Below are 10,144 nucleotides of genomic sequence, written 5' to 3'. Positions count from 1 at the left end.
CTACTCATTTCAAGAATGCTCAACTCAGAGGGTTCATGCGGAATTATGAGCATGAACTACTCAACTCAAGGATTTCATGGGTAACATGTAATAGTCCCATTATTAGAAATATAATCTCAAAGACGGTTAGGAAATCAATACTCAAGACTTAGAACTTGAAGATATTACTCCTCTCAAAGATACTAAAATTATGGAGTTCATGCGGAATTTATGGGAATGAACGACTCGACTCGAGGGTCTTCACAATAATATGGAACTCATGTATCCGACTCTTCTCATTCTCATACGTACTTCCTCAAAACTTAGCTGAAATTAATAGTTGATATCAATTGATTCATAATTGAACTCAAAGGCATTCTTGAACTATATTCTTAACTCTCTCTTGAATTTGAATTATTAATTCAAGAGTTATGATTTATGTTATGAAGAATCTCGTGATGATAATGTTGACTCATGAATACATTCTCCTCTCTCTCAGGCTCACTTACTTGAGTCTTGAAACAAGTTACTAGAAGTTGTAGAAGAACCCACAAAAGGACTCAAAGGGACTTTCTTAGAATGTTCGAAAGAATTTTCAAAATTTAACTCTTAACTCTACCTTGAATTTGAATTATGAATTCAAGGTTATGAATGATTTCTAGGGGTTTAAAAGTAGTTTAGAATCAAAGGGGAGTAAAGTACCCTTTGAAAGAACTGAAACAGACGAAACGATAAAGAACGGGTGGGGGCAGGCGACCCTGGCGCTCTGAGTGGTGTGGGGCGCCAGCCCCTAAACTTCAGAGAAGTGGTTGGGGTACCTTTGGCTGGCATGGGGAGCTAGGCCCCAACCCAGAAAACTTCAACGACTTGCTTTGCTCGTTTTCTCACCTTAACTCGCCTAGAATCGAACGGTTTCTTCCCAAATCACTTGGTTTCAATTACTTAACATAATTACACTCTAATCTACTCAAATCAACACTCCAATCATTAAATTTCAACAAAAAAAAATCATAAAAATCCCAACACAACAAGATTTAGAATGAACTTCAAGAACACCTATCAAGAACTCATCAAGAACTCTAATCTTTCAACTTGAAGAATGAAATTTCGTTGAAAATAACATGATTGGCGTGTGGGTAAAATAACCCAACACTATGGAAGCTTACATACCTCTTTGGGATTAAACCCATGGCGAAAATCAGCCACAAAATGCAAGACTCTCGACGAACGCTTTGATCCTCTCATCTTTTCTCCTCTTTTCTCTTCTTTTCTCTTCTTGAACTCTCAACTAAAACCCTAGGTTTATATTAGGATTATAAAACTGAAAAGAATTGGATTAGACCCTTAAAACCTTACTAAAAATGAATTAAATCTAATTTGATATGGAAAAGACTAAAATACCCCTTACTATTTTCGGGTAACTTTCCTTAACTAGACGTCTTAACCTCCAAATGGCATATCTCACTCATCCAACCCCGAAACTTAGCAAACTCACTAGAGTTGGAAATATAATTCAAAGAAATTTTATTAGATATCTTGTAGCCCACCTAACTCATCCTATATTCAGAGTTATGCTCGTTTGAAGTTGACCCAAAACTTAAAGGAGCTTAGGAATGGCTTGAATGAACTCTCTTTAGTCCTTCTTGGAACTCAAGGTGCTACATCTAGAGACCTTAACACTCAAGAAATTTTAATTTCCTAGATAATATCCTACTCCTAACGAAGGATGGTTCGAGTCTTAGCTCAAATTTTTTATGGGGTGATACAATATCTCTTACTTGGGATCATTCATCCTCGAATGACGACTGGACTAGGTATGAAATGGATTTACTCTTACTAAGGTCTGAGTCTAGTGGTACACTTTCACTATATTCAAGCTTAACCCAAATCCTTGGGTTCTCTACCTCTCTATAGGGAATCTCATCCCAAAACTATTACTCTATACCACTACATTGGGCTCATATCAAGAACCACCTAATGTTTAGCAACACCACATTCAAGCTTAGTACTCTAACAACTCCATGGATTCCTATTAACTAACTCCTTCGGAACCCACTTAGGGCTCTCATTTAACTATTTCTCATAGTAAAACCTCATCCTCCTTTTTCTAAGATCACTCCATTACTAATAGGACCTCCGAAAGGATAACTCCCACACTCTTTGGAACTCATTACTATATTACTCTCAAACACTTAACTTGATTCTCATCTTATCATCTCACCCTTAGGTCTAAAGCTGACCCTTGAAAGCTATGGACCTATTCCATAATATCTAACTGGTCTACATCCTCTTTTACTCTAGCACTCAAGGAAACCGTATCTCATGACTACCAAACTCTCCATAAGCAGGTACTAAGACTTTTTTTTAAGGTGTTTCTCTTAACCTCTTAATGCTCTTGTTACTCTTGTGACTTAGCCACACTTCACTGCCCTTATCTAAAGGTTAGGGTCTCGCACTTGTATCACTCATATTTAATGCAGCTAATCAACTCAATTCCTCACCTATTCTATGTCAAGTCTTCTAGATCAAATATCTAGACTAACATCATCACCCTCAGGTTTACATTTTTTTGATCATGACACTCATCTCCAATTCAAGCTTAATGTTTATTACTAAACTAGAATATCAATATGATTGTTCACTTACTATACTAACTTACAACTACTTGATACAAATTTACAAATAGTCGTCCACTAGGACCTTATGACAAATAGTCAATCCTCACCTCTTAGTATTCATACTTACAATTTACTATCACATTTCCCTTCACAACTTGAGTACTATTTACTCATTCACTATACAACAATGCCTAATTAGTTCAATAACACTCTTAATATTATGGGATCTCCCTCAAAATCATAAGCCTAGTTTACACCTATCACCTCATGAATACTCATGCTCTTCTATTCAACACTTACACTAGGTCAGTACTTACACAATGACACTTCATCAGAAGATCCTTTCTAGCTAAAACACATTCTACCTTTTATGATGTAATCTTCACAACTCATAACTTCTTAGTCTACCCATAAAGGAAAACTTCTCATTAATAACTTACTAGGTGCATGACTATAGTAACATAGCTTGCCTCATCACTATCTCCCTTTCTAGGATTACTAAACCTCTGCATAGTTTCCTCTAACTTTGGGCTGTTTCACTATTATTGCTCATGATTTCGTCATTCATAATATATTTTTAGGATTACAAAAACTACCCAAGCTCTAAACATTCTTTCTCATAAGGATCTCAACCGAAACAGGGCTTAGGGAAAAGAGTATAACTTGTTTTAACTCAAATGCACGATTCATATATAATGAGTGCATTCCTTCTGAAACTCAGCATGTAACTCACTGATAGGCTTCTCTCAAGACCATCTAGAGTCTCATGACTTCCTCAAGATTTCTTCTAAGAACAACTTATCGATAAAGGACTGGATTTTCTGTTCAACCACCTCTAGTATGATGGGTAGTCGAATGAATGAATCTGAGAAACACACGAGTATGAATAAATCTCTATGACTTAGCTCTATTGAATGATTTAGAGTATGAAAATTGGGAAACTTCTCTTAAATATACGTAGTCCCTCATTTCTAGAAGTGGGGCCCTCACAACCATAAATAAGATCCTACTAACATAGCTTCATAGACACCCTAAGACTCTTGAACTCTGTGCGCTGATACCAAGTTTGTCACGACTCGAGTCTACACCCTGGACGTGGCTGGCACTCGAGAACCATTGCTGGTCCCTAAGGGAACCCTCATACTGGCTGACAACAAGCGGAAGACTAACTCAAGCATGTAAAAAACAAAAAAAAAACTGAATTCAATTCCAATACTACACTTTAAATTAATCTGAACAATATTGAATAGATAACTCTGAATAAATAATATATTCATGTCACCATAAATAGGCAACTTAAGTCTTTAAAACATTTAAGAAAATAAATGAACAAACTTAAGAAACTCTATTATCTATATATGAAGCCTCTAAATGACAAAGATGGAAGTCGGGACAAGACCCACGACCTCCTATCAACTGATATAACTGAAAGGAAAAGTGGAACTCTTCGGAAGTAAGGAGGCTCACTCTAGCTAACTCGAACTCCATGTGGTATCAATGAAGCTCCTGTTGATGATCCTGAATACCTGGATCTGCATCATGAAATGATGGAGGCCAAATGGCTCAGTACGTGGAATGTACGAGCATGTAAGGGGAATTCTAAAGCACAACATAAGCTTGAACTTGATAAAAGGAACATACTTACTTCTTTTCAAACTTACTAAACTCAAGGAATACTCAAGGATACTCAAAACTACTCAAAGTTACTCAACTCAGAAGTACTCAAGGATACTATACTCAATTCAGTAATATGGTTCTCAACTCCGTGAAACTCAACAATAAGGTACTCGACACAATGAAGCACAGATCGACTCAAGCTACTCAACTCATGAAACTCAAGGATAAAGCAATAGTAAAAGATGCAATATATAGAAAGCTTTTAAAACAAAAGAAAACAATTCATTGTATTGAAGAGTAAAATAACAACTCAATTTATGTATAGTAAAATATAATATCTTTATGGGAGTTTCTCTAACCGACAACCACCACTATGAGCCTAGGTGATGATACATTGTCTTGCCCACGTTGCCAGAACTGTCCTATAATTTGCCGTCATATAGGACGCCTTAACTAAGTGGATCCACTAGTCTATGCTAAAAATCACTAAGGAGTCATGTAAAAAGTATGATCCTTTCTACCCATGATGGCTACATGGTTTATGGGGGTTGTGAGTTATCTGAACTCTCTCCCATATCGATGCTCAATACTACTCCCAAAATATACTAGCTCATATGTTTAAAAACATAACTTTTTCAGTAGTTTGAGATAATTACTCAAAACTATCTCTTAAAAGAGATGGTACTCAAACTGCTCAAAACTCTTTTGGAAATTTCAGTTTCATCTCATCTTAAATGTGAAAACATTTATTCTTGGGAATACTTAGTTCCCATATATCATTTTAAACAAAATGAACTCTACTATTACTCTTTACTCAACTCAAAGCTTAAGTCATAAAACAAAGTTAAAACGTTTGTAAAAGACTTCTTAAAATATGGTTCATGTCGAATTATGCACATGAACGACTCAATGCAAGGTTTTCAATAACCATAGATATAACTCAATACTTGGAACTCTAGAACTTCAATGATACTACTCATTTAGAAAATTCTCAACTCAGAGGGTTCATGCGGAATTATGATCATGAACTACTCAACTCAAGGATTTCATGGGTAACATGTAATAATCCCATGATTAGAAATATAATCTCAAAGGGGATTATGAACTCAATACTCAAGACTGAGACTTGAAGATACTGCTCCTCTTAAAGATACTAAAATTATGGAGTTCATACGGAATTTATGGGCATGAACGATTCGACTCGAGGGTCTTCACAACAATATGGAAATCATGTATACGACTCTTCTCATTTTCATACTTACTTCCTCAAAACTTAGCTCAAATCAATAGTTGATCTCAAAGGATTCACAATTGAACTCAAAGGCTTTCTTGAACTCTACTCTTAACTCTCTGTTGAATTTGAATTATGAATTCAAGAGTTAGGATTTGTGTTATGAAGAATCTCTTGATGATAATGTAGATTCATGAACACATTGTCCTCAGTCTCATGCGCACTTATTTTTAGTTGGTATACATGTGAGTAAATTAAATAGAAAAAATATAAAACTTACACTTATCCCTTTAAATAGATACATGTATGTGTTTCATCTTTCAAATTAATTTATGTTTTTAATTAATATCTGTCTTTAATTTTTGTAATACTTGACCTTTCAACTTTGTAAGAGAATATTCATATTTCAAAGCTATATTTTTTTCCTATAAATACAAATCTTTCAATAGTATTTTCATAGAAAGATTTATATGTGATACAATTTTTGTGTGTGGAAGACTAGATAAGTTTAAATCAAGTGAAGAAAATTTCAAGACTAGAGGATTTGTGTCAAGATTATAAGGCATAATGTGATTATAGGGATGAATAACACTTCAATTACTAGAATATCAGAGTTTGACGTATTTTCTTTTTTACTTATTTGCCGAGATCAGAACTATGATAACGACCCCCCCCCCCATTTCTGTAGTTGAATGTCACTTCCGTTAACTTGTCTTCCAAAACTTTTAACTCTTTTTTTTTTTTGTCAAAGGTTGAATGTTTATTACTATATCTTTGTTTCAATTTGCATTATCAATAAAAAGCAGGGAAAAAATTGTCTTAAAATTTTTCTATTTTCGTTGGTAGCCTTATGCTAAACTTGCTCCTACATATGATATTTTTTTCTTTGTATTTGAAATTTCGTTTTAAGAATGTATTTGATTGAAGGGTGTATTTTTTGCTATAGAAAATTAAACAAATAGAATCATAAAAATAGTGTATAAGGCATGTAAAAACAAACAATTAATGCCTACAAGATATTCTAATTTCAAATTATTAATAATTACATTTTTTGCACCTTAAATTTTAAATATTTGAAAGGAATTATTCTTACATGTGCTTGTGGATAAAATCTATATTTTTTAGACAATTTTTATTAAAAATATCATGAGATCCAAATCCTAAAGTCAAAAAAATGATACACCAAAATGCTTAAGAAGTTAGAAGATCTTTAAACTTCTGACCAAATATTGCTCCTATTATATTTTTAACAAAAAAATGTAAAATATATTTTAACAAACTTTTAATTGTAAAAATATTAATATTGTCATTTTGGCTCTCTACTAAATTAAAATCTGACTTATTTAATTAAATATAATATTTTAATTATATAATGGCATAATTTAAATACCAAACGATGCACTTTAATTCTTTAGTTATTTCCTTCTAATTGAATTTCCTTATTTATAAATTTGAATTATTTAATTGCATTCTACTTAATGAGAAGGAGAATTTCATCTTTTACTAATTAATGTCAAACATTTTATCTTCTTGAAATGTGTATCATGTAACTATTAATTTAATTTCAACATTTTTACTCTATTCTAGACAAGAGAGACATTTTAAGGAAGAATTTCAATATTTTTACATTCTATGAGACAAGACATTTTAAGGAAGTTAATCATAAGGTAGTGTGCCTCTATGTTTGTTTTTACTACTTCATTTCTCTTTTAAAACAAATATAAAATTTATATATCAAAATTATAACAAGGGGAGGACTAAATGCAAAAAAATCTCTTCTATGAGTTAACTATACACTACAAACATTTATCATTTTACTTTTCATATTTTTATTGTAACTCAAATACTATTTTACAAGAAATTATGTGATTTTTTAATAGTTCATATTCATCGTTATGGAGTACACGTGCAGAGCACGTGCCCATATACTAGTATATATTATAAGTGGGAAGGTGCTTGTCTAAAGTTGGATTATAAAAATGCCGTTAAACTTTTTAATTATCATTATCATATTATTATTGTTATTAATTAATTATTATTCTATAAGTGTGAAGCCATTAAAGTTGAATGAATTTTTAACTATTCAAGAAATCACCATTAAAGTTAAATGACTTTTAACTCTTCAAAAATCATCATTAAAGTTGAATGACTTTTTAACTCTTCAAGAAATCACTATACCTATTAAGTCTCTTACACGTTGTCTTCTAATGACAATATTGTACATTTGAATTTGGTTTAGAGGGCATAAAGCTCTTATCATATGTTCTTTCATGCATTTCTTTACATTTAGTTTTTTCATTTTTTTCTATCATTGAAATTATACTCTTAAATTGACGTTTAAGTGTTTGATCTCTCACATGAAAATATACTGCTAAAATTTTGTTTTATGAACTTATTATGTAATCTTTTAATCTCAGGTATAAACCAGAGGTGATGCTTTTGCAGACCATTGAAGAGAACTTTCAGTAGAAATTGCACCAATACAAATGAGGTATGCGGAATGTCTCTCCAATAATTTTGCAATTTTTTGCTTGAGTAATTTTTAATAAATTTGATTGACATTTAATTATTGTATTTTTAATTAAATTTTAATAACTTAATGCATGTGTATTTTACAAAGTAGAGCCTCCTTGATAGCTTTAGTTTGACAATGACTTATTGAAATTATATTTTGCTTTAGTCTCCTAGCTTTCAAGGTAAAATGGATAACTAATATTTCTCCCTCAACAACTTCGAGCAAAATAAATCGAGAAAATCTCTGAAGAAGACATATTCTAACAACTGAGGTAATTTAATTTAGTCTGAAGCAGTACTTAAAAGTAAAATAAATGAACAACATTAAAATTTATCTTTCTAAATATGAAAAAGGGAATAACAATCTTAAAGCGAAAAACATATAATAGAAATTCAATTTGAATATAACATAGAAGCAGTAAACGAGATTATTAGTTAGTGGTTAACAATTTTCACTCCTGACATGTTACCAATCCTAAAAAAAAAAAATCACTCCTGACTCCGCCAATATTTCCATTTTACAACTCAAAATTATTACAGATAAAAATATTATTATCATAATAATAGAGAGCAATCGTGCAATGCATGTTACCAAAAACTAGTATATATATATGGTTTCTGACCCATCATTGGAGCTAATTTTGACCCATTTGGGCCAAATATACTTTTTATGGACTGATACCATTTGACCAGCCCTTTTAGTTTTTCTATTATTTGACCGAATTTTTGCTTTGATTATTAATAAAAATCTAGCCTTTGTGACTACTATTTAAAAAAAAAGAAAAAACAAGTCTCACATGAAAGTTAATATAAAAAATATTTTTGTCATGTTAAAATATTTAAATTGAAGATATATACAATTTAAACTCTGCATCACATCAATAATTTCTTTTATAGGTTTATCATTTTCAGATGGGTCTTTTATGTCACGACCCGAGGCTACACCCTAGACGTGGCCGACACTCGAGAACCATTGCTGGTCCCCAAACGAACCCTCATCCTGGCTGACTACGGATGAGTCCACAAATTGGACTCATTTAGGGCTATATTTAAATAGAATTAGTGTCCTCAAATGCATATTTTGTCTCAATATCTGATGAAAACCCTTAAGTTTTAGGTATTTGCAGTTTGAGGCAAAGCATGGACACTACTTGGCAAGAAGGAACAAGGCGGCTGAAAAGAACGAAGAAATGAAGGCCTAAAGATCGCCGAGCCCAGTTGGCGAGTCTCCGATCGGCCTAGGGATCGCCTTTTGTTCCAGTGTGCTGAACCCTGAAGGAAAAGATCAAGTTAGTGATGAAATGGAGCAGTAGGCGTGTCGCCGAGTAGTTCCACGAAGCAGTACTATATCGCCCAACGACTCGAAGCGCGAAGATGCTGAAGGCTAAAGAAAAAAGGCGATGAAATCGACCAAAAGGCGGATCGCCAAGTGTATCGGCGATCCCGACTAACTGCGCCGAGTGATCTGCTGCAACACAAATTTTCAAACACTATAAATACTTGTATAAATTGTTAACTTAGTAATCAAGTCATAGACAATTATTATTCAGACTTAGAATATTTTTAGTTCCAAGTTTTAGAGGGTTTTTGGAGACTTTGTTCTAAGACCTTGAAGATTCAAAGCGTTTCAACTCCAAGAAATTGGATGTGGGTCTCTAAGATTTTTCACTCTTGATGTGTTTTAAGACTTAAATTCTTCATAACCAGTTGATGGAAACTGATATTGGTATTGATTTTTACCTCTTTTACATGTCTAGCCCAAACCCCAATTCTTGGGGTGTGATTTTATGATTATGGGTAGGGAATCCCAGTCCTTCTCCCACACATTCAGCTGGAGGGAGTGAATGGGCTAAGGTGGAGGTTGTGCTTAATGCGACAACTTGGTGTTCGAGAGAAACCGAGTTGTTTCGGGGTAAGTTGCTGGAGAGAGAATTTACCCCCACTATAGTCTAGCCTAGTCACAAATGTTCAACAATCTACCATCAAAAGCATGTAACCGATAGTCTAGTTTATCCCGTATTCCTATCACATCCCAAGAATCTTGTCTCCATATCTCTTTTTCTTATATTTTTGTCATTTTTGTTCATTAGCTTAACACAAACACTCATTGATAATTGACGCTTGTGTCACCCCTTAGATTTATTATGTTTATATTCGATAATGTCTATAGCTATCACTAATTAGA

Source organism: Solanum tuberosum, unplaced genomic scaffold, assembly GCF_000226075.1.
Source record: "Solanum tuberosum cultivar DM 1-3 516 R44 unplaced genomic scaffold, SolTub_3.0 scf00507, whole genome shotgun sequence".
NCBI lineage: Eukaryota > Viridiplantae > Streptophyta > Magnoliopsida > Solanales > Solanaceae > Solanum > Solanum tuberosum.
This window is presented reverse-complemented; position numbering follows the sequence as displayed.